Below are 26,025 nucleotides of genomic sequence, written 5' to 3' on the forward strand. Positions count from 1 at the left end.
CTTGGCTGATTGAACTCTAAGCAGTTTAGCTTTTTTCTTTTTCTTTTCTTTTAAATGGAAGATAATTTATTAATCAAAGGAAATTTACTTAATTACTCTAATTTATTCTGAATATTATTCTTTGATGTGTTTTGGGTAGCCCAAAAGATTTTTAGAGATTTTTTTTTTGAAGTAGATATTGATGTCTTTTTTTAAAAAAACTAATACTTAGTTTAAATTTTGGGAAAATTTCAGAGAGTCCCACACTAGCCCATTAACAAAAACAGAGTCTGAGTGCAAGGCAACAAAGAACCTTCCTTTCTTTTCCACTTAAGCCATATTTGAGGCAGCCACAAATTGTTTTACTATATTCAAACAAGATGGAATTAATGTGCGTAAAACAAAAACCCTTCATGTCAACCAAATTTCTAGTTCTTGATGGTACACATTTGGAAATCCTTCCATACTTTCGTTGCAGAATCTCCCACTCCTTTTGCCGGCATAGGATTTGCATATCTTCAGAATTAAAACCACTTCAAGCTTTGTAATCTGTAGATCATTGTTTTGCTAGGACATACCATGCTGGTTTCATCAACCCAATCAAATCTTTGCCTTCAGGCAGACATCTGCAGTTGTTGGCCTCCAGGTGTTTGAGTCCCTGTACTTCAAGACACTCCCCTTAAGAACCTCCAGGAAGTCTGCAGGTGCAAGTGTGTTTTAGGGGAAACTGACGATGGATTGCCCTTTTATGTTGTATATTCAAATATGTTTGCACTGGTGTAGTTCTGACCTTAAGCACACAGAACATGAACTCAGAACCGTTTCTTTAAACTTGTAATGAAGTTCCCCTCTCTAGGCCAAATGTACCTTTAAGAGTACCTACTAAACTATTGAGGAAATGAGTTTTCTGGAAAAAGACATCTAAAGAATCTCAGTAAATTACCACTGATATTAGAGAGAATATATTCATAGATACCATTTCCCTTATCGCTTTGGACATCGTCTATGACTGAGTCAACATTTGCAGGGCTGTTTTGGTCCAAAAGCAGAACACAATGTTAAATAGGTGGCTTATGCCCTAGATCCCAGATGCCTGAAGCCACTGATGACTGCATGTTTGCAACTTTTTGTTCTCTATTCTTTTGGTTGGTTTATTCCTTCTCTGCTGGCTCAAGAATCTCAATTATTGGTAGATACTCTGATCCTTTAACCATGGTACTCCCAATATCCTGTTCCCAATAATTCCTAGAAAGAGTATTAATCCTCCAGACATGGGCAAAATTGAACTACCTATACTAAATCAAAAGAAAAAGCCACTTGGTCATCAAAAGAAGTAGCTTAGGGGACATGTGGATCAAGTAATTTCTTGTCTCAGGGTTCTATGTTGCAGTCACTAAATGAGAATAACTCCAGCCACTTTCACCCTAGAAGAGTCCACAAATAATTATCCAGCAAAAAGAATCAGAAGACCTGTCTCCTGAGATAGCAAACACTATCACGACCAATTGCACAGTGGTATGAATCAGGATTCATCATTTCCCTGCAAGACAATGGCCTTCTCTTTCTCTTAGACTGAAGAATGACCAGAAAGGGGACTGACAGATGAATAATAACCTCCTGGCAGCTTGCTGGTGAGGAGGGCACTAAGGATTGAAACATAAATCACCACTTGCAAAGCTGTGCAACTGACAAAACAAATGATATGACATGAAGATAAATCAACTAAACTCAAACTCTCTTAACTTCAGCTTTCAGACCCAGTTGTTCTAGTAGTAATTCCACATGGAATCATGGGTATCAAAGATGAGGTCACTGAGTTTTCTGGTAACTCATCTGATTTACAAATTCTTGAGTTATCCCTGCTAAGACCTTCCTGTGACTAACTCTTGTCCCCTAAACCCTCTAAGTATCTTTACTTGGTTTCCCCTTTTGAGGTTCCTCACTATTCCCCTGATGTGTATTTCCCTTCCTGCAGCAACAGTTGAAAGCCTAACTTTGTTTGACTGAGTTATATTCCTTTCATCAGTGGACCTTAAACCTAAGATCTCGCAGAAGGGAGTAGAGTATGGTATAGTTAAGAACATGGACTCTAGAGCCAAACTGCCTGAGTTTGAAACCCAGGCTACTAGTCACCAGCTGAGTGACCTTGGGCAAATTACTTAATTTCTCTGCAACCCAGTTTCCTCATTTGTTAACCGGGGATAATAACTGTATCGACTATGTAAGTTTTTCATGAAGATTAAATAGTTAATATATACTACGCAGTACTTGTAGATAATGCCTGGAACATATAAGTTGTTGTTACCACCAGAGGTAAATCAAGTATTTGGTAATCATCAGGGAAATGCAAATCAAAACCACAAAAAGTTATCACCTCATACCTGTTAGGATAGCTGTTATCAAAAGGACAAGAAATATCAAGTGCTGACAAGGATGTGGAAAAAAGGGTACCCTTGTGCCCTGTTAGTAGGAATGTAAATTGATGCAGCCACTATGGAAAACATTATGGAGTTTCCTCAAAAAAATCAAAATAGAATTACCTTATGATCCAGCAATTCTATGTCTGGCTATTTACCTGAGGGAAATGAAAGCCCTAACTTAAAAAGATACATGTACCCCCATGTTCATTGCAGCATTATTTACAATAGCCAAGACATGGAAGTAACCTAAGTGTCCATAAATAGGTGAATGAATAAAGGTAGATGAATCGATAGAGAAAATGTGACATATCTACATAGACATCTACATAGATATAGAGATAGGTAAATAGATAGATAGATAGATAGATAGATAGATAGATAGATAGTAGATAGATAGTAGATAGATAGATAGATAGAAGCTTTTAAAAATTCTCATCATAAGAAAAAGTTTTAACTATGTGACAAGATAGGGATGTTAACTGGACTAATTTTGGTGGTCATTTCTCAATGTACACAGGCTACGAGGCACAAACAATTATGTTGTACACATGAAACTAACACAATCTTATATGTCGAATATATCTCAATTCAAGAAAAGAATTTGGAAGTGAAAATGTTTTACCAGGTGACAATCCTCTTCTAGGCAAAGAAAAAAATAATCCTAGAAAAGCGTAGATTGAATGGAGCAAGAGAGGGTAGAAGTCTTCCTTTTGGACTTCACCTTGCACTGAACAGCCCACAACTGGTATATGGGATATTGTTCCTTGGCGACTTAAAGGCCATTCCCATCCCCTTCCCACTGGCTACCTCCCTCACACTGTGGTCTGGAAAGCTCTCTATTCACATCCCCAAACTTCCTTGCAGAATGCCAAGTTCTAGCCAAGGAAAAACAAGATGTCTTCTGAGGGAGCTTCTGGAAGAGATTCTTTCTGGATTAAAAAAAAAAAAAAAAGTGAGCCCTTCACATTGCTTTGCCTTGAACATGAACGTGATGCCTGAAGCTGTGTGGGCTTTATGCAAACAAAGTCACAAGCATGAGGAAGAAAACAAGTATATGAGGAGACAAAGGCAGAAACAATCTGATTCCTTGATGGCACTGCAGAGCTACTGAACCAATGCCAGTAAACACCTAGCTTCAGATTTCTTGTTATGAAAGAGGGAAAAGGCATCTATTGTTTAATCTCCAATTAATCAGATATTTTTTGCCGTTGCTTGCCCCAAAAGTGTTTCTATCAGATACAGCATGTTATTCAGAGGCTTTACGTATGTGTGTGGGGGGAATTAACATCAATGCTGGCTTCATGTCCCATCAGTTCTAATGACACATCCCTCACCCTCCAGGTCTGTGCAAAACTCAGAATCACCTGGAGATTGTTTAGGAAATAAAAATTACTGGATCTGGAGTTTCCCTCGTGGCACAGCAGAAACAAATCCAACTAGGAACCATGAGGCTGCATGTTCGATCTCTGACCTTGCTCAGTGTGTTAAGGATCCGGCGTTGCTGTGAGCTGTGGAGTATGTCACAGACTTGGCTTGAATCCTGTATTGCTATAGCTATGGCATAGGCTAGCAGCTGTAGCTCCAATTGGATCCCTAGCCTGGGAATCTCCATATGCCACAAGTGTGGCCCTAAAAGAAAGCAAAAAAAAAAAAGAAAGAAAGAAAGAAAAAAGAAAAAAAATACTACATATAATACCCAAAAATATTGAAAAATATTGCTTCAGGAGATCAGAAGTGTGGTCTGATGTGGTGCTCATGATTTGGGAGCCATATCAAATCTACCCAAGCTGGAATTCCCATTGTGGCTCAGCGGTAACAAAACCGACTGGTATCCATGAGGATCGAACCTGAGATCATTGAGTTAAGGATCCAGTGTTGCAATGAGCTGTGGTGTAGGTTGCAGACATGGCTTGTATCCCAATTTGTTGTGGCTGTGGCCACAACAAAGTTCCTCCTAGTCCAGGAACTTCCATATGCTGTGGGTGCAGCCCTAAAGACAAAAAAAAAAAAAAAAAAAAAAAGAAGAAGAAGAAGAAGAACCAACATAGTGTCCATGAGGATGCAGGTTCAACCCCTGGCCTCAGTGGGTTAAGGATCCAGCATTGCCACAAGCAGTGGCTTAAGTCACAGATATGGCTTAGACCTGGCATTGCTGTGGATGTGGCATAGGCCAGGAGCTACAGTTCTGATTCGACACCCGGCCTGGGAACTTCCACATGCTGCAGATGCATCTGTAAAAAGAAAAGAAAAGAAAAAAAAAACCAAGCTCATAAGCCGGGAGAAATATACCTATTTTTTGTGATATATTATTTTTCTAAAAGAAGTCAGGAATTCTAATGACCGAGAATAATCCATAATTATTATCCAAGAAAATTCAATCAAGAGAGGAACCCACACTCTTGAACTTGGTTTTTCAAACTAGGGTGCTTGAAGCCCCTTCCCAAACTGCTAAAACAGATATTCTGAGGATGGAACCCAGGAACTGGTATTGTAAACACAGAGCAGATGACTTTACAGATTACCATTCACTCCTTCCACAATATTTATGGATCGATCGCCATATATCAGGCATTGTTCCAGGCACTGGGCTAGCTGTGGACAAGGGAGACCAGGCCTTCAACCTTGGGTGGCCTCCAGAGTAGTGGAAGCGAAGCAGGGAAATAGACAAACTTTAAAAAAAAGGAATAAACCGACAGGAATTTCGATAGTAAGTTCTATTTAAAAGAAAACAAAACATGATGATGTAATAGAGAATATATGTTGGGAGTGGGATGGAGGAAAACAGGGAAGTTCCCACTAAAGAGATGACACTGAAGCTTCATCCTAAAAGAGCAGAGATGGCCAGTCTTGAAATGAACTGTGAGAAGAGCCTGCCAGGAAACCACAAGACAAAGTTGAGCAGGAATGAGCTGATATATGTGAGAGACATAAAGACGCCAAGTGCAGAGGGAGGAGAAAAGAGGTTGAGGTAGAGATGAAGGGTTTGTGGGCCAGTGTAAAAAGTTTGGGAGAAGTACTATTTTTACAGGAAGCTGGAAAAAGGATACTTTTGAACCAAGTTTTTACTATGCCATGAATTAGTTAATACGGAATGAGGCTTGATCATCTCTAAGTCATGATGAAGCTTATGCCAATGAAGAATAGGGGTGCTAAATGATTAAATGTATTTTTCTCTAAGCTCTTGCTACTCAAATTGTGGTCCATGGATCAGCAGCATCTGCATCACCTGGGAACTTCTTAGAAATGCAGAATGTAATGCCTTCTGGACTTCTTAAATCAGAATCATACTTTCAATAAAATCCCCAGGTGGTTCGTATGCACATTGAAGCTTGAAAAATATTGCTCCATATTGTAAGCCAGTGGTCATCAACTGTGGCTACACATTGGAATTGCCTTATGTGTTTAAAAAATCTGATGCCTAGGTCCCAAGATGAGAAAACTGACGTGATCAGAGACAGAGGTGGGGGGGTGGAGGGGACTTTGGGGTGTTTGTAAGTTCAAGGAGCATTAAGACATGATTGTGCAATACTGACGTGCAAGAGATCCTCCAAGATGCTCACACAAATGGGGATTCTTGGGTCCTCCCCAAAGATTCTAATTCAGTAGGCCTGGGATGGGTTTCAGAAATCTGCTTTTTTAACTACCACACCCAGTGGATTCCGGTGTAGGTAGCCCACAGCCCATACATTGAGAAACAACACATTAAGGAACTATTGAAGGAAAAAGAAACACTCTGAAATCAGGATGCAAATTAATTTCCTTGCTAATCGAGGTGTATCTCTGGGTGAATCTACCTAGTAACTGTACATCCTCTGAAAGTATCATAAATCAATGTGAATTTCTGATGATTATCATCAAGATCAGAGATATCCTCCTGTCAGAAATGATGCTAGCTGTGAAGATGCTATTAAAAAAAGGCGAAGGTCATCCATAAGGAAATCTGTCATGTAGTGAGAAATTTTCTTCTACGCTAAAGAAAGAAGTCTGCTTTGAAACCATGCACTGTCTAATGATTGACAACTGAATCAAGAAGATCCTCACAGTTTTAGAGACACAGAAGGCAAGATGGTACTAAGAGAGTGCCATAGCAATTGCAATTGTCTCTCTCCTCTTTGGCTAGCCAGCTCTTCTAAATTCTCTGAGGTCCTACCTTTTCTATGAAAATGTCATGGGGCATTTGTACTTCTAGGATCTTCCTTTTGTCTGAACTTCAACTGGGCTCTAAGACTGCTTATTATTTGATTCATTACCATTTCATCCCTTGCTAATTATCTGGTATGCAAGAGCTTCATTTTCCTAACTAGATCATGCAATTGCTTAAAGACAAGGATGATGTCTATCTCATACTTATTTCCCACAGAAATATGGGAAATGCCTAGAACATTTCTGAATACACAGTAGAAACTTAGCAAATAGTTGTTTAGTTGAATAATGGCAATAAACACTTTATACTGTCTTCCTGGATGGTTTCATTGATCATGATGAGTGATTCTTAAAATGACAAAGGCAAGTTATTACTGGAGATTCTAAAATACAAGCCATCCATCAGTATTAAATAGTACTAAAATATCAGTAATAACCAAGTAGTCTTATTGCGTTTTATAGTTTGTATAGATTCTATGGGAATTGTATCATTGAATCCCTATGATTACCTTATGACAATAGTTGGAGTTTTTTTCTTTTTCTATTATTGTGGAAAAAAATATTTAACATGAGATCAACCCTCTTGACAAATTTTTAAGTGCACAATACATTATTGTTAACTATAGGCACCAAGCTGTACAACAGATCACTGGAACTTTTTCTTCTTGCATAATTGAGACTGCATACCTTTGAACAGCAACTCCCCACTACCCCTGACCCCTGGTCCCCCAACCCCTGGCAATTGCCATTCTACTTTCTGTTTCTGTGAGTTTGACTATACCTTGTATGAAGGGAATCATACAGTATTTGTCCTATAACTGGCTTATTTCACTTAGTGTAATGTCCTCTGGGTTCATCCATATCGTTGCATATGGCATGATTTCCTCCTTTTTAAGGCTGAATGATATTCCATTTCATGTGTATACCACATTTTATTTATCCATTCATCTGTGGATGGAAATTTAGGTTGTTTCCATATCTTGACTAGTGTGAATAATGCTGCAATGAACATGGGAATGCAGACATTTCTTCAAGATACTGATTTCAATTATTTTGGATATATACCCAGAAGTGGGATTGCTGGATTATATGGTGATTCTACATTTTTTTTTTTTCTGGTCACCCCAAGGGCAAAGGGAGTTCCTGGGCCAGAGATAAGATCTGAGTAATAGTTGTGATCTACACCACAGCTGTGGCAACACTGGATCCTTTAAACCACTGTGACAGGCCAGGGACGGAACCTGCCTACTGGTGCTGCAGAGGTGCTGCTGATCCCATCATACCACAGCGGGAACTCTTCTACTTTTATTTTTTAAAGGAAACTCTATACTGTTTTCCATACTGGCTGCACTCCATTGTACATTCTCATCAACACTGTACAAAAGTCTCAACTTCTCACATTCTCATCGACACTTGTTATCTTTTGTTTTCTTTGATAATAACCATCTCAACAGGTGAGAAGTGATATCTCATTGTGGTTTTGATTTGCATCTCCTCAATGATTAGTGATGTTTAACATCTTGTCATGTATCTGTTGGCCATTTGTATGTGTTCTTTGGAGAAATGTCTGCTCAAGTCCTTTACGCATTTTTAATCAGGTTATTTATCTATTTAGGTACTGAGTTTAGGATGCCCTTGTGTATTTTGGATATTAATCCCTTATCAGATATTGGGTTAGCTAATATTTTCTTTCATTCTGTAGATTCCCTTTTCTCTCCATTGATTGTTTCCTTGCTGTGCAGAAGTTTTGGGGTTTTTTTGTTGTTTTTTTTTTTTGTTTTTTTTTTTGTCTTTTTGCCATTTCTTGGGCCGCTCCCGCAGCATATGGAGGTTCCCAGGCTAGGGGTCTAATCAGAGCTATAGCCGCCGACCTACGCCAGAGCCACAGCAACACAGGATCCGAGCCGCGTCTGTGACCTACACCACAGCTCATGGCAACGCCGGATCGTTAACCCACTGAGCAAGGGCAGGGATCAAACCCGCAACCTCATGGTTCCTAGTCGGATTCGTTAACCACTGCGCCACCACGGGAACTCCGCTGTGCAGAAGTTTTTATTCTGATGTAATCTCACTTGTCTATTTCGCTTCTGTTGCCTGTACTTTTGGTGTCATATCCAAAAATTTACTACCAAGATCTATGTCATAAAACTTTTCCCTTATGTTTTTGCCTAAGAGTTTTATAGTTTCAGGTCTTTTTTTTTGGGGGGGTATTTTTGTCTTTTTAGGGCTGCGCCTATGGAGGTTCCCAGGCTAGGGGTCAAATTAGAGCTATAGCTGCCAACCTACACCACAGCCCACAGTAACACCAGATCTGAGCCATGTCTGCAACCTACACCACAGCTCACAGCAATGCCGGATCCTTAACCCACTGAGCGAGGTCAGGGATTGAACCCTCGTCCTCATGGATACTGAGGGTTCGTTAACCACTGAGCCACAATGGGAACTCCAGTTTCAGGCCTTATGTTTCCATCTTTAATTATTTCGAGTTGACTTTTGTGTATGATGTAAAATAAAGGTCTGATTTCCTTTTTTGCCTGTGGACATCCAGTTTTCCTAGTGCCATTCCTTGAACAGAATCTTTTTTCCCCATTGTGTATTCCTGGCACCCTCGTCAGATATCAGTTGTATTTGCAATAGGTTTATTTCTGGGATTTGCATAGGTTTATTTGCAATAGGTTTATTTCTGGGATTTCTGTTCTGCTCCATTGGTCTATATCTATGCTTACAACAATATCACACCATTTTAATTACTTTGTAGCTTTGTAATACATTTTGAAATGGGGACGTGTGATTCCACCAGCTTTGTTCTTACCAAAATAACTTTGGATATTTGGCATCTTTTGTGATTCCATGTGAATTTTAGAACTGTTTTTCTATTTTTGTGAAAACCATCATTGGAAATTTTTTTTGGATATGCCCACAGCATGTGGGAGTTCCCCAGCCAGGGATCAAACCTGCACCACACCAGCGACCCAAACCACTGCAGTAACAACACCAGTTCTTTAACCCCCCTGCACCACAACTCCCCAATGGGATTTTGATAAAGGACTGCAGTGAATCTGTAGATCACTTTGGGTAGAATTAACATTTCAACAATATGAAGTCTTCTAATCAATGAATATATAATATCTTTCCACTTATCTGTGTCTTTTAAATTTTAGCAATATTTTGTAGTTTTCCAGTATACAAGTCTTTCACTTCTTTGGTTAAATTGTTTTTATCTAAGCATTTTACTCTTTTTGATTCTTTTGATGGTTTTCTTAATTTCCTTTTCAGATAGTTTGTTGTTAGTACATAGAAATTATTTTTGCATATCTATTTCACATTCAGCAACTTTAATGAATTCACTTATTAGTTCTAACAATTTTGTTTGCAAAGTTTTTAGGGTTTTCTACCTATGTGACCATATCATCTTCAAGCAAAGGTTACTTCACTTCTTCCTTTCCAATTTGTATGAATTTTATTTCTTTTTCTTGCCTAATTGCTCTAGCTAAGTCTTCTGGTACTGTGTTGAAAAGAAGTGGTAAGTGTGGGCATCTTTGCCTTGTTCCTGACCTTAGAGGAAAAGCTTTGAGCTTTTCACCATTGAGTAGAAGGTTAACTCTGGGTTTTTCATATGTGGCCTTTATTATATTGAGGTAAATTCTTTCCACATATAGCTGGTTGAAAGTTTTCATCATAAAAGGGTATTGAGGAGTTCCCATCGTGGCGCAGTAGTTAACAAATCTGACTAGGAACCATGAGGTTGCAGGTTCGATCTCTGGCCTCGCTGAGTGGCTTAAGGATCCGGCATTGCCCTTAGCTGTGGTGTAGTCGCAGACGTGGCTTGGATCCCACGTTGCTGTGGTTCTGGCAAAGGCTGGCAGCTACAGCTCCGATTAGACCCCTAGCCTGGGAACCTCCATATGCCACGGGAGTGGCCCTAGAAAAGGCAAATAATAATAATAATAATAATAAAATAAAGAGAGTTCCTTTTAATAAATAAATAAATGGGTATTGAATTGAGAGTTTCCACCTGTTCAATTTACAGTTGATGAAATTAGGACTTGGAGAGCTTTTAATCAGGATGCCACTGGCCTATGTATCTTCATATGAATTGAAGAAAGATGACTATTCCTCTGGGGGGAAGCAGCTGGGATGCTTATCTGCTATGATTTCACCTCAATTAGGTGACTTAAACAGAGCATATTTTCCTAAAATTGCAACAGAAGCTTTACTTGCAAGACCTCTCCAGAGTTTCTGTTGTGGCTCAGCAAGTTAAGAATCTGACATTGTCTCTGTAAGGGTACAGGTTCAATTGCTTGGCCTCGATCATTGGGTTAAGGATCTGGCATTGCCACAAGCTTCAGCATAGGTTGCAGATGTGGCTTGAATCTGGTGTTGCTGTGGCTGTAGTGTAAACTGCAGCTGCAGCTCCAATTCGATGCCTGGCCCAGGGATTTCCATATGTCACAGGGGCATCTGTAAAAAGAAAATGAACAAAAGAATCCTCCCATTGCCTTTTGAGACATCAAAATGAAATCAAAGGCTTAGTGCTCCTTTTACTACCTACACTGTCTGGGTCAGGGTATATTTGAATCTTTAAGGAGAAGGCAAGAGAGCAAAATTTCCAATGTACAATCAGAGATAATTAGTAGGTGAATATTGCCCAAGGTGAATAGAGGGAAAACAATTTTGCACAGCATAGATTTTTACACCTGGAAGACTGTCAGGGAAGACATACCAGCCGGTCACTTTATCTAGAGAGAAAGTGATTCGGATCAATTACAAAAATGGCCACAATTCTCTGTAGCTCCTCCATAAAGTGATATCGATTTCCTTACCCCTTGAATTGGGGTTGGCCTTGTGACTTTCCATGATTGATAGAGTGTGGAGGAAATTACAACGTGAAGATTTTGCATCTGGGCCTCTGCAGGCCTAACTGCTATCAGACTGTTGGATGGTCAGCAGTATGTAGCCCAGTCATCCTCATCTTCCTCACTAATAGTGAGACAACCACCAGACACATGAGTGAGGCCATGTTCACTCACACACTCTCCCCAGCCAAGTTGCCAGGTGACCACAGACATAAGCAAGCCCAGCTACTCACATGTCTGCCTCAGATCAGCAGAAGCATCCAAATAACTTGTTGCTCATGTGCAATAATAAACGGTTGTTTTTTAAGCTAGTGGGCTAGGTGGTCTGTCTATAGCAAAAGCTAACTACTGTAATGAATGAGCCTGGCAGCAAAAGAGTCAGGCAGATTATGAAGGTGAGAATGCCATTTGCAAATAGCAACAGCCACTGCAAGCAACAGCAAAACTAAAGAATGAAAAGACCCTGCATAGCTTAGAGATTGCCAATTAGAACAGCTTTCTATGTCATAATCTCAGAGTTGATACTTGCCATTAGAGGTATATTTTAAAAAGATAAAAATGCACATAATAAAATTTATGTATAGTGGCTTATTTTTGAAAGCACTAACAGAAAGATCACAAATAGCTACAGAGGCATCAACCACTTGATTTATTGATGATCAAACCCTCGTGCTTCACTACTTCTCCCAGTGCATCCTTCATAGAGAGCTCAGCTGGTAATGAGAATATACGAGGCAGCTCTTCTTAAAATGACTGGATTCAGCTCTTTCAAGTTTGGATATAATGCTTTACCTATATCCATTTCTCATTACAATGGAACTTCACTTACAGTTTTCACAGCATGAAATAAGAATTACACTTTGCAGTCCAAGAAGAGAAAAAAAAAAAAAAGAAAAAAAGGAAGAAAATGTTATGTCAACACTCATTCAATATTGAAGACTGGCATGCTGGAGCATGTGTCTTCCAATTCTCCTTCCAAACCTCAAACCACTTCAAATTCTCTTGCTAAAAGGAGAAAGAAAGGATAAGGGCATGCATAGAGGATAGAACCCATATCCGTACCAAATCCCACAATGACTGTTTTAGAAAATAATCGTATAATCTGAACATTTCATAAAGAAAGTTGCCCAGGAGCTGAGGTATCTAATTAAGTATGTACTTTTTTAATACCTTAGAAGATCTACTTGCAAAGAAGAATTCACTTTGCACATCACTGCTAGATACCTAGATATATTCTTGAACCAATCTTGTTCTTTTGGGAGTAGGCTGGAGTCCATGGATTATTTAAGACTAAAGAAACCACAGCATCTTCCACTTCCCCGCGCTAATATGCCATATGGTCCCTGAAATACACACAAACTCCTAAGCCTGAAACCTAAGACCTTCCACTATCTTGCTCCCCTGTGCCTTTCCTATATTCCCCATAAACGTGCAATACTCTTCCCTTTTCCTCAGATATGGGCAATGCTTTCCCGCCACCCTCCTAGGTGTTGCGTGAAGAACATCTTTTCCACCCTCCTCTGCTCATTAAAAACAGCACATACTTTTGATGTCCATCTCAAATGCCATTCCTTTATTGAAACCTGACTACTTTTCTACCGTCTGAGATAGTCTTACATCCTGAGTTTCATCCCACACCTCAGAAATTAGAAATCACATACCCAGATTCCTTTCCGGTTTTGAAGAAATCATGTGACTGAGTCTAGCCAATCAGGAGTATCCACTTGAAGTATCGGTAAAATTGGGTTGTGATGAACTTTGTACAACTATAAATATCCTAAAATTTACTGAGTTTAAAAAAAGTGAAAAAATTCGAAAGGTACAAAGGTTTTTCAGAAAGAAAAAAAAAGGAGCAGCAAGTAGGAGTTCTGGCTGTGGCACAAATGGGGTCAGAGGCTCCTTTACAGCGCTGAGCAGAGGGTTCAATCCTTAGCCCAGCACCGTGAGTTAAAAGAATCCTGAAGTTGGTGCACCTGTGCTGTTGGTTGCAACTGTGGCTCAGGGAACTCCATATGCTATGAGGTGATCAAAAAAAAGGAAAAAAAAAAAAGAGCAACAAGAGAGGCAGCTGTGCTCAAAGGAAGGAACCTTCTGACAAGTGTAATAGAAAATGCATATTATTCTTCAGTGACAGGAAGATCTGACCGTCCAATAACCATCTTTCATTGAATCTAAGGCATTTTATTAACTGAAGACTCATCATTATTTCACATGTCTCTAAAATAACTTTTAATAACACCAGTAAAGCTAGAATATAATGTGTTCTTATAATTTAGAATTTTTATTTCCTATTTATTTAAAAATGCGTTAAACACAAAGGCATAAATAGACATGGGTTTTTTCATACAATATATTTGTTAAGTTATTGTCTTTCTAATAACTTAATCAATATATGTTATGAACGACTTTCTGAATAACTTTCAGACTCAGAAGCAATCATGTTCATGTTTTGGCATATAAAATCTTCCCTTATGCCATGAGGACTATTCGTGATATAGCATTTCTTAAAAGAGACCTCCCCTATGGTCTCTAGGAATTTCTTCTGAGCCACTAGAGCCAGTTCTATGAGTGTTGATGCGTGTGAACAGGCAATGACAGGCTATATCATGACTGCCACTTGGCCAAGAGCAATTGTGACATGCAGTCCAATTTCAGAGATGTAAATAGGCTAGGGAAACATTTGTCTTAGAAAAAAATGAAGTATATTCTATCTTCACTGGTAATTCCAAGGTTATGTGTCACTTTCCATTGCTATGACATGCTATAGTGGATCTAGTGAAAAACTAGGAGTGCCAAAAAGACCATAAAATAAAGCCAATACCTCTACCCCTGGCCAACAGCCTAACACATAAGAATATGACATACAACAAAGTAATTTACAGGGGGGTTGAAATATGCGGTCTCAGAAGGGAAGGACAAAATATGTAATTTTAGCTAATTTGGAGTATGAAAGTAGACATTCTTCCATAGTGCTACACTAGGGACTTTAAACTTAGATTTCTATGTCCATCATGCCTTCCAAGTCTCCTAAACGAACCAATTCCAACTTCTTCTTCAGGACGTATCCTATCAGTGCTTCCACAAGATAAAATCTGACATTTTGTTGCTTTCTGAGTTCTCCATTTCAAGATATATCCTGGGCTTCAATTAGATCAACAGTGACACTCACCTCTGCTCAATCTCATGGTGTAAAAGATAGGCTTCGGGTGTGGGCAAGGGTGGACGTGGTTCTCCCAAACTACAAAACAGCATTGAGAAGTATGGTTCACCCAAACAGTAATGATATCTATTAGAAATTTCTCAGCTGAAAATACCCAGAAAGCTCAACTCAAAGGGGCTTGATATTTTAACATTTATTATTTTTCCTGAACAAATTTCTCTACATGTCACAAAAATGAAATTGACTCTGTTCCTCTAAGACTCTCCTGGCTCTACCTTCCTCTCTCACTTAGCTTCATCTTCAGACTGAGAGCAAGGTGGCTGGCACAGATCCAGGTACCATATCCAGATGCAACAGTGTCTACAGAAGGTGGAGATGACACTCTGTTTCTCTTAGTAGCAAAGAAACACTTCCCAGACTCTAGACTTTATTGAACAGGACTGGATCACATGCTTATACCTGACCAATCACTGGCAAAGGGATAGAACAACTCCAATTGGTTTAGACCCACCAGGACAAATCCCTAGGGCTAGGGTCAGGGCAGGAACCTGCCCACCCCAAGGAATGTGGTCACACATTTAAATGCCTGGACAAAATCAAAGCCCTATTAGGAAGGAGGAGAGAAAAGACATTAGGGTTTCTTATATATAGTATCATCTGCATAGAGTGATAGTTTTACCTTTTTCCTTCCTGTATGGATGCCTTTTATTTCTTTTGTTTGTCTGATTGCTGTGGCTAGGACTTCCAATACTATGTTGAATAAAGTGCTGAGAGTGGGCATCCTTGTCTTGTTGCAGATTTTAGTGGGAAGGCTTTCAGCTTTTCTCCATTGAGTATTATATTTGCTGTGGGTTTGTCATAAATGGCTTTTATTATGTTAAGGTATGTTCCCTCTATACCTACTTTGGAAAGAGTTTTTATCATGGATGGATGTTGGACTCTGTCAAATGCTTTTTCTGCATCTATTGAGATGATCATGTGTTTTTTCACTTTTCTTTTGTTAAAGTGGTGTATGACATTGATCAATTTGTGTGTTGAACCATCTTTGTGCACCTGGGATGAATTCCACCTGGTTGTGGTGTATGATCTTTTATATATGTTGTTGGATTTGGTTGGCTAAAATTTTGTTGAGAATTTTCGCATCTATATTTATCAAAGATATTGGCCTATAGTTTTCTTTTTTGGATACCATATATAGAAAACCCTAAGGACTCAACCCAAAAACTACTTGAACTGATCAACAAATTCAGCAAAGTAGCAGGATATAAGATTAACATTCAGAAATCAGTTGCATTTCTGTATACTAACAATGAAATATTAGAAAAAGAATACAAAAATACAATACTTTTTAAAATTGCACCCCAAAAAAATCAAATATCTGGGAATAAACCTGATCAAGGAGGTAAAAGACTTACATGCTGAGAACTATAAAACATTAATCAAGGAAATTAAAGAAGATGTAAAGAAATGGAAAGACAGTCCATGCTCCTGGGTTGGAATAACTAATATTGTAAAAATGGCAATACTACCCAAAGCAATCTACAGAGTCAATACAATACCTATCCAATTACCCATGACATTTTTCACAGAACTAGAACAAACAATCCAAAAATTTATATGGAACCACAAAAGACCCAGAATTGCCAAAGTCATTCTGAGGAATAAAAACCAGGCAAGAGGCATAACTCTCACAGACTTCAGGCAAAATTACAAAGCCACAGTCATCAAGACAGTGTGCTACTGGTACTAAAACAAACATACATACCAATGGAACAGAACAGAGAATCCAGAAATAAACCCAGACACCTATGGGAAATTAATCTTTGACAAAGGAGGCAAGAACATAAAATGAGAAAAAGACAGTCCTTTCAGCAAGTATTGCTGGGGAACCTGGACAGCTGCATGCAAATCAATGAACTAGCACAGCATGCACAAAAATAAACTCAAAATGGCTGAAAGACCTAAATGTAAGACAAGGCACCATCAAATTCCTGGAAGAGAACATAGGCAAAACATTCTCTGACATCCACCTTACAAATGTTTTCTCAGGTCAGTCTCCCAAAGCAATAGAAATAAAAGCAAAAATAAGCCAGTGGGACCTAATCAAACTGACAAGCTTTTGAACAGCAAAGGAAACCAAAAAGACAACTTACAGAATGGGAGAAATACTTTCAAATGATGCATCGGACAAGGGCTTAATCTCTAGCATATACAAGCAACTTACACAACTCAACAGCAAAAAAACCAACAACCCAATTGAAAAATGGGCAAAAGACATGAATAGAGATTTCTCCAAGGAAGAGATACAGATGGCCAACAAGCACATGAAACAATGCTCAACATCACTGATTATCAGAGAAATGCAAATCAAAACTACCATGAGATATCACCTCACACCAGTCAGAATGGCCATCATTAATAAATCCACAAATAACAAATGCTGGAGGGGATGTGGAGAAAAGGGAACCCATCTCCACTGTTGGTGGGAATGTAAACTGGTACAACCACTATGAAGAACAGTATGGAAGTACCTTAGAAATCTATACATAGAACTACCATATGACCCAGCAATCCCACTCTTGGGCAAACTTTCCTTTAAAAGATACATACACCCATATGTTCATTGCAGCACTATTCACAATAGCCAAGAGATGGAAACAACCCAAATGTCCATTGACAGATGATTGGATTAGGAAGATGTGGTATATGTACACAATGGAATACTACTCAGCCATAAAAAGAACAAAATAATGCCATTTGCAACATGGATGGAACTAGAGATTCTCATACTGAGTGAAGTAAGTCAGAAAGAGAAAGACAAATACCATATGATATCACATATCTGGAATCTAATACATGGCACAAATGAACCTTTCCACAGAAAAGAAAATCATGGACTTGGAAAATAGACTTGTGGTTGCCAAGGGGCAGGGGGAGGGAGTGGGATGGATTGGGAACTTGGGGTTAACAGATGCAAACTACTGCCTTTGGAATGGATAAGCCATGAGGTCCTGCTGTGCAGCTTTATGTCTAGTCACTTATGATGGAGCATGATAATTGAGAAAAAAGAATGTATACTTATATGTATGGCTGGGTCACCATGCTGTACAGTAGAAAATTGACAGAACACAGTAAACTAGCTATAATGAAAAAAACATCATTACATAAAAAGTGTAAAAAAAAGACATTAGGTAACCGACAGTATCTATAAGTAAGTAATCTGAAATATTAATTTTTTTAGAAATGGTGCAGAGTAACCATTATTGATGAAAGAACACTCACAGTGACAGGACTCTGGCCTCCTTTTTAGGAAAAAGCATTATCATGTTGTGGTACCCTGGTCTCTTTTCTGCTCTATCAGAAAGCCATCCACAAGAGACAGAGGATTTTGTATGTCATTTCTTTCTTATTGAAGAAATGACAATGCATACGATTGAATTATTTTTATTCAAGTTATTCCTCTGATAGAGAAGGAGTAAAAATGGAGGTTTTAATGATTTTATGTAGGCCTGATCTCCACACATACAAGTCTGTAAACCTCTCAAGGGAATAGATGGTGTCTTTCATATGTTTTTATTTTTATATTTATTTTTCATATTTCTACATATGTTTCATATTTATATCTCCCTTGGATATGCATTTATGTCTCCTCTGGATATATATGTATATTTCATATAGTAGGAACCAATTCAATAAAAAAATAATAAACTAAATTGTTAGCCTTATTAATTCTTTCCAGGACTGACATAAACTTTCATGACAGCCGGAGTTAGGAGTTAAAGTCTCCAAGCTAGGCGTGGTCCATATCCAACCAGTGTGCATTAGCAAAGACCTTTTGGCTTTGGGATACTTTCCTCTCCATGACTCCAACCACAAATATCAGCCAGAAACAGGGACTTTCATGCTGGAATTCTAGTGTTCTTTATGGCCATGGTACGGGCTTAGGTGGGAAAAAATATTACAGTTTCTAAATCAGACAAGCACTATCTGGAGAAATTCAGACTTTGATCAGACCTTACCAATTCATTTCCTTTCAGCTTTGGAAAGGGTTCCTCCTTCCTAAGAATTAGTGGGTTGAAAATCCCCTAAGAGGGGATATCAAATTTCAACATGTTCAGACAGATAAACACACAAACAGTAAGGTTAATAGTAAGTTTAAATGAAATTTTCTATGTGACCTGAGATTTTTCCCTTTTTCTTTTTACCATCCTGTTGCCTTATTTAATCTCCCCAGTTTAAAGTTTTAAGGGTTTTTTCCCCTTTTCTTGTAGCATAGTATATTTATTTACTGAATATACTGATTTCTGCTCTTTGGTTCTTATTCCTTGACTTACGATTTGTATCTGTCTATTTTGACCCCAGCCTCCAGGTTTGTTGTTATGTCTGAGAAGTCCTTAGATACAATGGTTCCCCAGAGAGTCAAACTGACTCTCCCCAAAACTGAACGTTTCTGATTCATACGGGATGCCACAGAGATTGTAATAGGCCACAGCTGAAATAGCTATCCAAACAGAGATACTTAGATAATAGCGGCTATTGAAAAAGACCAACTCCTGTTACAAATCAATTAGCTCCCCCTTATTTAAAAGATATTCGGTATGATTATTCATGCTGGGAATCAGGGAAGGTGGAATTTCCTGAATTGATTTACACAATGCTAATATTTATCAGGTAAAGGAAGGAAAATATTGAGAGAGTAGAAAGCCAAGCAAAAATTCTCCATCCAAGTCATTTCCATTGTCTGATTTTCCTAATGTATTATCAAATACTCATCTGAATGCCTGAGGAAGGAATCATTTGGATTAAGATCTAGGTATTTCTCTATAGAATAATGGTCTAATGTAATAGATGCATTTAATTAAATATTTCAATAAGGATTTAACTTTATATTATTTCATTTGATCATTATGATAGCCCTGTGAAGTGTGTTCTAGTCCTATCTGCATTTCACAGGTGCATTAACTCTGAGAGATTCTCTGCCTTTTTAAAGTTTACAAAACCAGCTGGTAAAAGGAAGAGCCAGGACTAAATTGTCAGTCTTTGACTCACTTTTTCAATTGCCCACTTTGCCAATATACATTCATGACAATATGGAGATGAATATAGTCCTCCTTGCCTCAGCAAATGTAGCAAAAATTGGAAGCCAACAGATTGCAATTTGGGAGTTCTTTTTTTTTTATATGGAGCCTGAGGTTTTGCCTTCTTGTCTGTTTGTCTTTGGTTTAATGTAACAATGATGTTTCCTTGAGGAGCACTTGGGAGAACCTAATAAATGAGCAATATTGACAAGGAGACTTTTGGAAAGTCGGCTGAGGGCTGGCTGAGTGACACTAGGGAATTTTCTTCCTTTTAAATTTCTGTAGCCCCTCAACTTTCCCCCAGATTTTCACTATTTACACTTCATTGATGCTTTAATTATTTGAGCTTCATCCTTAAAGCAAGAATATGACACTTTAAAAAAAAAAGTGTCTGAAGTCTGTTTTCAAAGCAGTTCTTAAGGTCATCCTGCTATTATCTCCAGTTTATAGCATGAAAGTTGTCTCCACTATCCTTGGTTCTCTGCCAAAAGTGTTGCCAACTTTTATTCTTTCAACAGCTTCTATTAGAGCTTAAGATAGGCCCCATTCAAACACTGTTCCTGCCATGAACTCTAGGCCAAGATCTATGATGACTGAGCAAGACAGCAACTGTGATTTTCAAGTCCTATCCAATGGTGTGTTTTTAACAGGCAAATGTTGCTTGCATTTTAGGTTTTAACCTATTGGGCTATGAAATAGCCTTTCCTGATGGGATTGAAAAAGAACTCAATAAGGTTACATTCATTCACAGATGTATGAAACTCCAGTGAAAGGTAATACATAGGATTATAAAAGATAGAATTTGTAGAACAGATTTATTTTAGGTTTTTAGTAAAATTCATCATTCTACTGAATTTGCATAGCAAATATATTAAGCTTGAAACAGTGAAGTGGAAGGCTATTGCTCAGAACTATTGTAAGGAAAATGTAGCACCACAGCAACAACAGGTCATTTGAGGGGAAAATGTGGTTTTTAAAAATGACTGAAACATGCATTCATAGGCATTATTAGATCATTGGATGTGGCAGTCAGGGGAAGGAGTGGGGAACTGACTCAGGTATGATTCTATTCTGCCCAGCTCATCTGCCATGACAATAAAATGTATTTTCACCTACTGGAGGAAAAAATGGTAAGTTCAACATCCTTAAGGCTTTGGCTGATTAATGATTCAACTATGATGGAACTACCTAAAGGACAATAGCCAGTCTTTTCCATTAGTAGGAATACATACTGGGGTGTGGTAAAACCCAGCTCTCCAGTTTGGCTGCATGATCTGATAACAGAGACTATCATGTTATAGTTTGGGAGGTAAAATGCATGAATGCACATGGGAATGAAAACAGGACCTGGCTTTGGTAGTAAAAAAAAAAAAAAAAAAATTCATTTCCAAGCAAGTCTAAATAATTATTATATAGGATATTTTAAAAGATGATTGTGTTTAAACTGGCATTATTTCCATTTCCTTTAGTTTATTGATATAATAATAAAGGCAATCTTGGAGTTCCCATCATGGCTCAGCTGTTAGCAAACCCGACTAGTATCCATGAGGACGAGAGTTCGATCCCTGGCCTCAATCAGTGGGTTAAGGATCCAGCATTGCCGTGAGCTGTGGTGTAGGTCACAGACGCAGTTTGGATCCCGCGTTGCTGTGGTGTAGGCCGGTGGTTACAGGTCTGATTGGACCCCTAGCCTGGGAACCTCCATTTGCCTCAGGTGCAGCCCTAAAAAGACAAAAGACAAAAAAAAAATTTTTTAATAAATAAATAAAGGCAATCTTGAAGAAAATTGCCAACTCAGGGTAAAAATCTGTCTTATCAAACAAAGATGCATATATGTATAATTACCAGGATGTATATTTAGAGGGAAAGTATTTGTGCTTTTTAACCCTCAGTTATTCTTTCATTCTTTGAAATATTTATTGACTTCCTACTGTATGCAAAGACTGCTCTAGGTTCTGAAAGTACAAGAAAACAGACAAAGATCTTGGCCTTTGCAGAGTTTGCATTTACCCCAGTGCAAGGAGACAGACAATAAACAATGTGAGTAGAATATTTCCTATGTCAAAATTTGAAGATTTATAACAAAAATGTTCATCAAATATTTAGTAAATAAGAAGTAAGAGATTCACAGTTCTGGGGAGGCTGAAAATTCCATGTCATCAGTGTAGCCCCATACCTAGCAGAGTGCCTAAAAGAGTAGGCTTTCAAGAAATATTTGTTGAATGACTGAATGACAAATGAATAGACTTCATATTCTCTGAAAACCACCCTGACATTATGTCCCAACCTTATACTAGATTTTCTTTTTTACCTGCTTACTTCCAAAAAAGATCTGAAGTAACTTATAACAAAAGGGAAAGAATGTAGCCAAGGCAGTAAAGGAAGAAATGTAGTCATGGTGTATGGCTTTTTTAAAAAATAGGGCTTGGATATAGTAGGTGATAAATAGCTTAAATGAAAGTTACACTTGATAGCAATTTCCCAAAAGATGCATATATACTTTTCGCATGGCCTTTTTTTTTTTTTTTTTTTTCTGTCTTTCTAGGGCTGCACCCATAGCATATGGAAATTCCCAGGCTAGGGGTCTAATCAGAGCTACAGCTGCCGGCCTACACTACAGCCACAGCAATGCCAGATCCGAGCCACATCTGTGACCTATACCACAGCTCAAATGCTGGATCCTTAGCCCACTGAGCAAGGCCAGGGATTGAACCCGCAACCTCATGGTTCCTAGTCGGATTTGCTTCTGCTGCGCCATGACATGAACTCCTCACATGACTTTTAACAAAATATAGGCTATGCCCCTTTTAACAAAAGCTGAGATGGGCAGGTCCAAATGTGATGTTGAAAGAAAAGGGAAAGAAATTCTCCTGATAAGGCACTTATATAGGCAACAGAGCAATAAGCCAATGCATGTGGCCTTCTTTAAAGTTCCAAAAATAGAATTTAGCATAAAGTAAAATCTAAATAAATGTTGACATAAGACCATCGGATGTCATCAAGACTGATCCTTGAACTATTTCAATAATGTGTAATCGGATCACTCAGCAGGGGGAATAAAAGATGCTCTTCTTTTCATTTTGGTCTATAGAGATAGAACATCCTATGGTTTGCTTTCTGGTGAAAATGCTCAGCATCTCAATAACCCTTGATGATTCTTCAACTAAGTACATAGCTTTCAGGGACCCACATGGGTGGGTGAGAGAAGATAACTGTTGCCTAGTCAGTCACATCAGCCAAATCAACCCTAATAAATTAGTGGATATGCAATGTGGCAGTCAGATCCTGTGTCATACAAGAGAGGCACATGGTGTCAGACAAAACCAAATTCAAATCTCAATTCTAGTAATTATTTACCCTAGTCAGGAAAGGTAATGCAACAGTCTGGTGTGAATGAAATAATGCTGTTGGAAGTCATCAGATTTTTAGGTATAGGAGCTCAATAATACTTTTAATTACTGCTATTGAATATAGATGTCACACAAGATATTTTGGAGACTTGACTTCTAGGATATCGTCAGGAAGGAAATTTAGGAAAGTCACATGGTAAGATGAAAAGAATAGGCTTCATGACACTTTGGAGTGTGAACTAGATAGGATCTTTAGAGAAAATATTCATCTTAAAAGGGCGTTGGGGGTGACATACACAGAGGAGAATGACTGGGAAGTTTTAGATGGTTAAAAAAAAAATATTAGATAGGATGATTTATAACTAGAGTTGAACTGATCTTCCCACGTCCAGATGAGCAGGGACAAAGACTCCTATGACATCCTGCCTCAGTGTATGAAGGAGTTCAAGAGATTGTTTTCAACCAGCATCCAACACAGCTCATTGCTTTCCTTGAAAAAGGTCTTAATAAGAAAAGAAAAACACATGACCGTGTCCTATGGGCAATGGGAATGTGATGGAGTGGGTATGAGTGTTCTTATCAATAAAGAATCCCTTCCTTTAATTTCTTCTTTCTTCCATCTTCCCTTCTTCTTCCTTCCTTCTATTTTCTGTTTTCTTTCCTTCTGGATTCTACAAGGGTTTAAGATGGAGAGATTTCTTCATTGTTATTTGCCACTGGATTCAGGATAAATCAGATGTCAGAAGTTGCTGTTCCGATTTCAGTTTGCCTGAATTAGACCTGATATATTTTTCATTCTCTCCTTCCACATTTCCTAATGTAAAAAAATGCAGCATTCAGATGAAAAATATATAGGTCATCAAGACAAGTTCTCTCATTGGAGAACAGGAAACTAAACCTGTGATGACTGTGAATGAACTCTCTGAGAACCAAATGAAACTCACAGAAATAGAAACCAGATGTAAGCAATCATGAATCCAGGGCACTACACTGCCTCTAGTTTATTTTTAGCAGAAACGTTATTTAAGTCTTTTCAGTACCATAATTAATTTTAAAGTATTTCCTTTAACCTCATAGTATAAAATGAGACAGGAAAAATTTTGCGTATAAGTTTTAGTGGAAATTTTTTTTTATTTTTTAAAAGTAGTTTGCTGTGTGTTTGGTGGTGGTGATGGTGGTCGTGGTGGTGGTGGTGGTGGATTGTTCTATGGTTTTTAGTTTTCTCAGTTTGACCGGGAGTAATGAACCTCTAACCAGTATGTAATTCGTCTTTAGATAATAATGGCTATTTGTATATTTAGGATGTGTCAACCTCCTCAAGGCTGGGAAGTATCATAGCCTAATATAATTTTTGGCTTGCAAGTTTTGGGTGTGCAACAAGAGGACCAACAGTCTTGTTAGCTAAAATCAACCCAAAATATTAGAGTCTGGACATGAACTTGGCCTGCTCATGCCAGAGGGAATACAAGTACCTTCTTTCAGGCTCTGAATGAAATCATTAATTATGTCAGCAGCTCCAGCGATAGACCTGGAGACACTTTGCCCTACTTAGCAAACAAGCTACCTTCTCAACTGTTGGGAAGTCTGGGGAAGATCTTAGAGATTTGTACTCACTGTACTTACACAGCCCTTTCCCTGCAAATCCTCAGACTCTCCTTGATCTGGAGTCTCTTTGGTTTCACCACACCGGGGCTGGAATGAGATGAGGGAAATATGTGGTTGTGATGCCCAGACTGCATATTATAAACTTAAAAGGATATCCTGGTGCACCTTGACAATGAAGCCCTTTTGAAACAAGGGGTTTGGGGAGTCCTATCAACCACAGCAACTCATTGCTGCTCCATTTAAGGACATCTAGGTCCTTAGATGAGCAATTTAAAGAGCAATTTTAATGGCTAGAGACATGTACATTTTTGCCTGTTAAAGAACAGCTTTACAAAGAATGTGACCTGTGTTTATGGGACCCCCCCCCAAAAAAAATGAATCCTTTCCACAAATATCAGCTTCCTTTTCTAAAAAACCATGAAAAATACCTTGGCAGTTCTATGTACAATTAACAGTTTAGCCAGATAAGTAAAGGAGCAAAGTGCAACAAAATTCTGCTAAGTTCAGTTTTAATTTCCTTAACATAAGAATTCCCACGTAACAGTTTATCTCAATATATAATGATACATCAAGAGTCCATGTTTTCCCACCCATTTGCCAGTTTCTGAGAAGTGAAGCACAAATGAAATGAAGAGGGAAAGATCTTCAGGAAAGCAGTGCCATGCACCAAGCATTAAGAAAAAGATTTTTGAGACTGAAGGACACACAGGATGCTCCCCCTCCCCAAATCCACTGTGACTTTAAAACACCATGTTTCACATTAAGTTCCCAGCTACAGAGAAATGAATTCATATAGGAGTTTTGGGAAACAGATCTAAAATAATTAAAAATATGCTTTCATTTCTCAACAGTGCAGGTAGAAAGAACCACAATTCAATTTGATTCTACAAATATCTTCAGAAGACCTCTTCTGGGCTTAGAGCAGCGCTGGGCACATTGGGAAGGTAAGAACACAAACGAGAGATAAATGGATTTTTTTTTTTCTTTTTTAGCTGATAGTTATACTAAGTGAATGCTTTCTTCTTGAAAGCAGGAAAAATGTCTGGCAGTTTTAACAGAGTGGCTGGGGAAGGGTCGATACCCTCTCTGATAAATGGATAGAAGAATGAGATCTTTAAAATCTAACAAGCTGTTAAGGAAAGCTAATTTTAAAAAAAAATAGGAAATGAAAGGAACTTGGATGAACTTTAAAGAGGAAACTCTCAGTTGTTACCAACATGGGACAAAGAAAAATGCTAATCTACCAACTGTGTGTGTGGTGGGGGGAGGTCTTCCTTAATTATACGAGTTGATAAAGGGTAAAAGAATGGAGTCTATTTATATCATTTTATTTTTTCTCCTTTCATAGAAAGGAGAGTAAAGAGATATATAAAGGAAGATGAGCTACCAAAGAATTCATAGAACAAAACTAAACTTCTAAATTGCAAAATAATA

This window comes from Sus scrofa, chromosome 5 (genome assembly GCF_000003025.6).
Source record: "Sus scrofa isolate TJ Tabasco breed Duroc chromosome 5, Sscrofa11.1, whole genome shotgun sequence".
In the NCBI taxonomy this organism is placed as follows: domain Eukaryota; kingdom Metazoa; phylum Chordata; class Mammalia; order Artiodactyla; family Suidae; genus Sus; species Sus scrofa.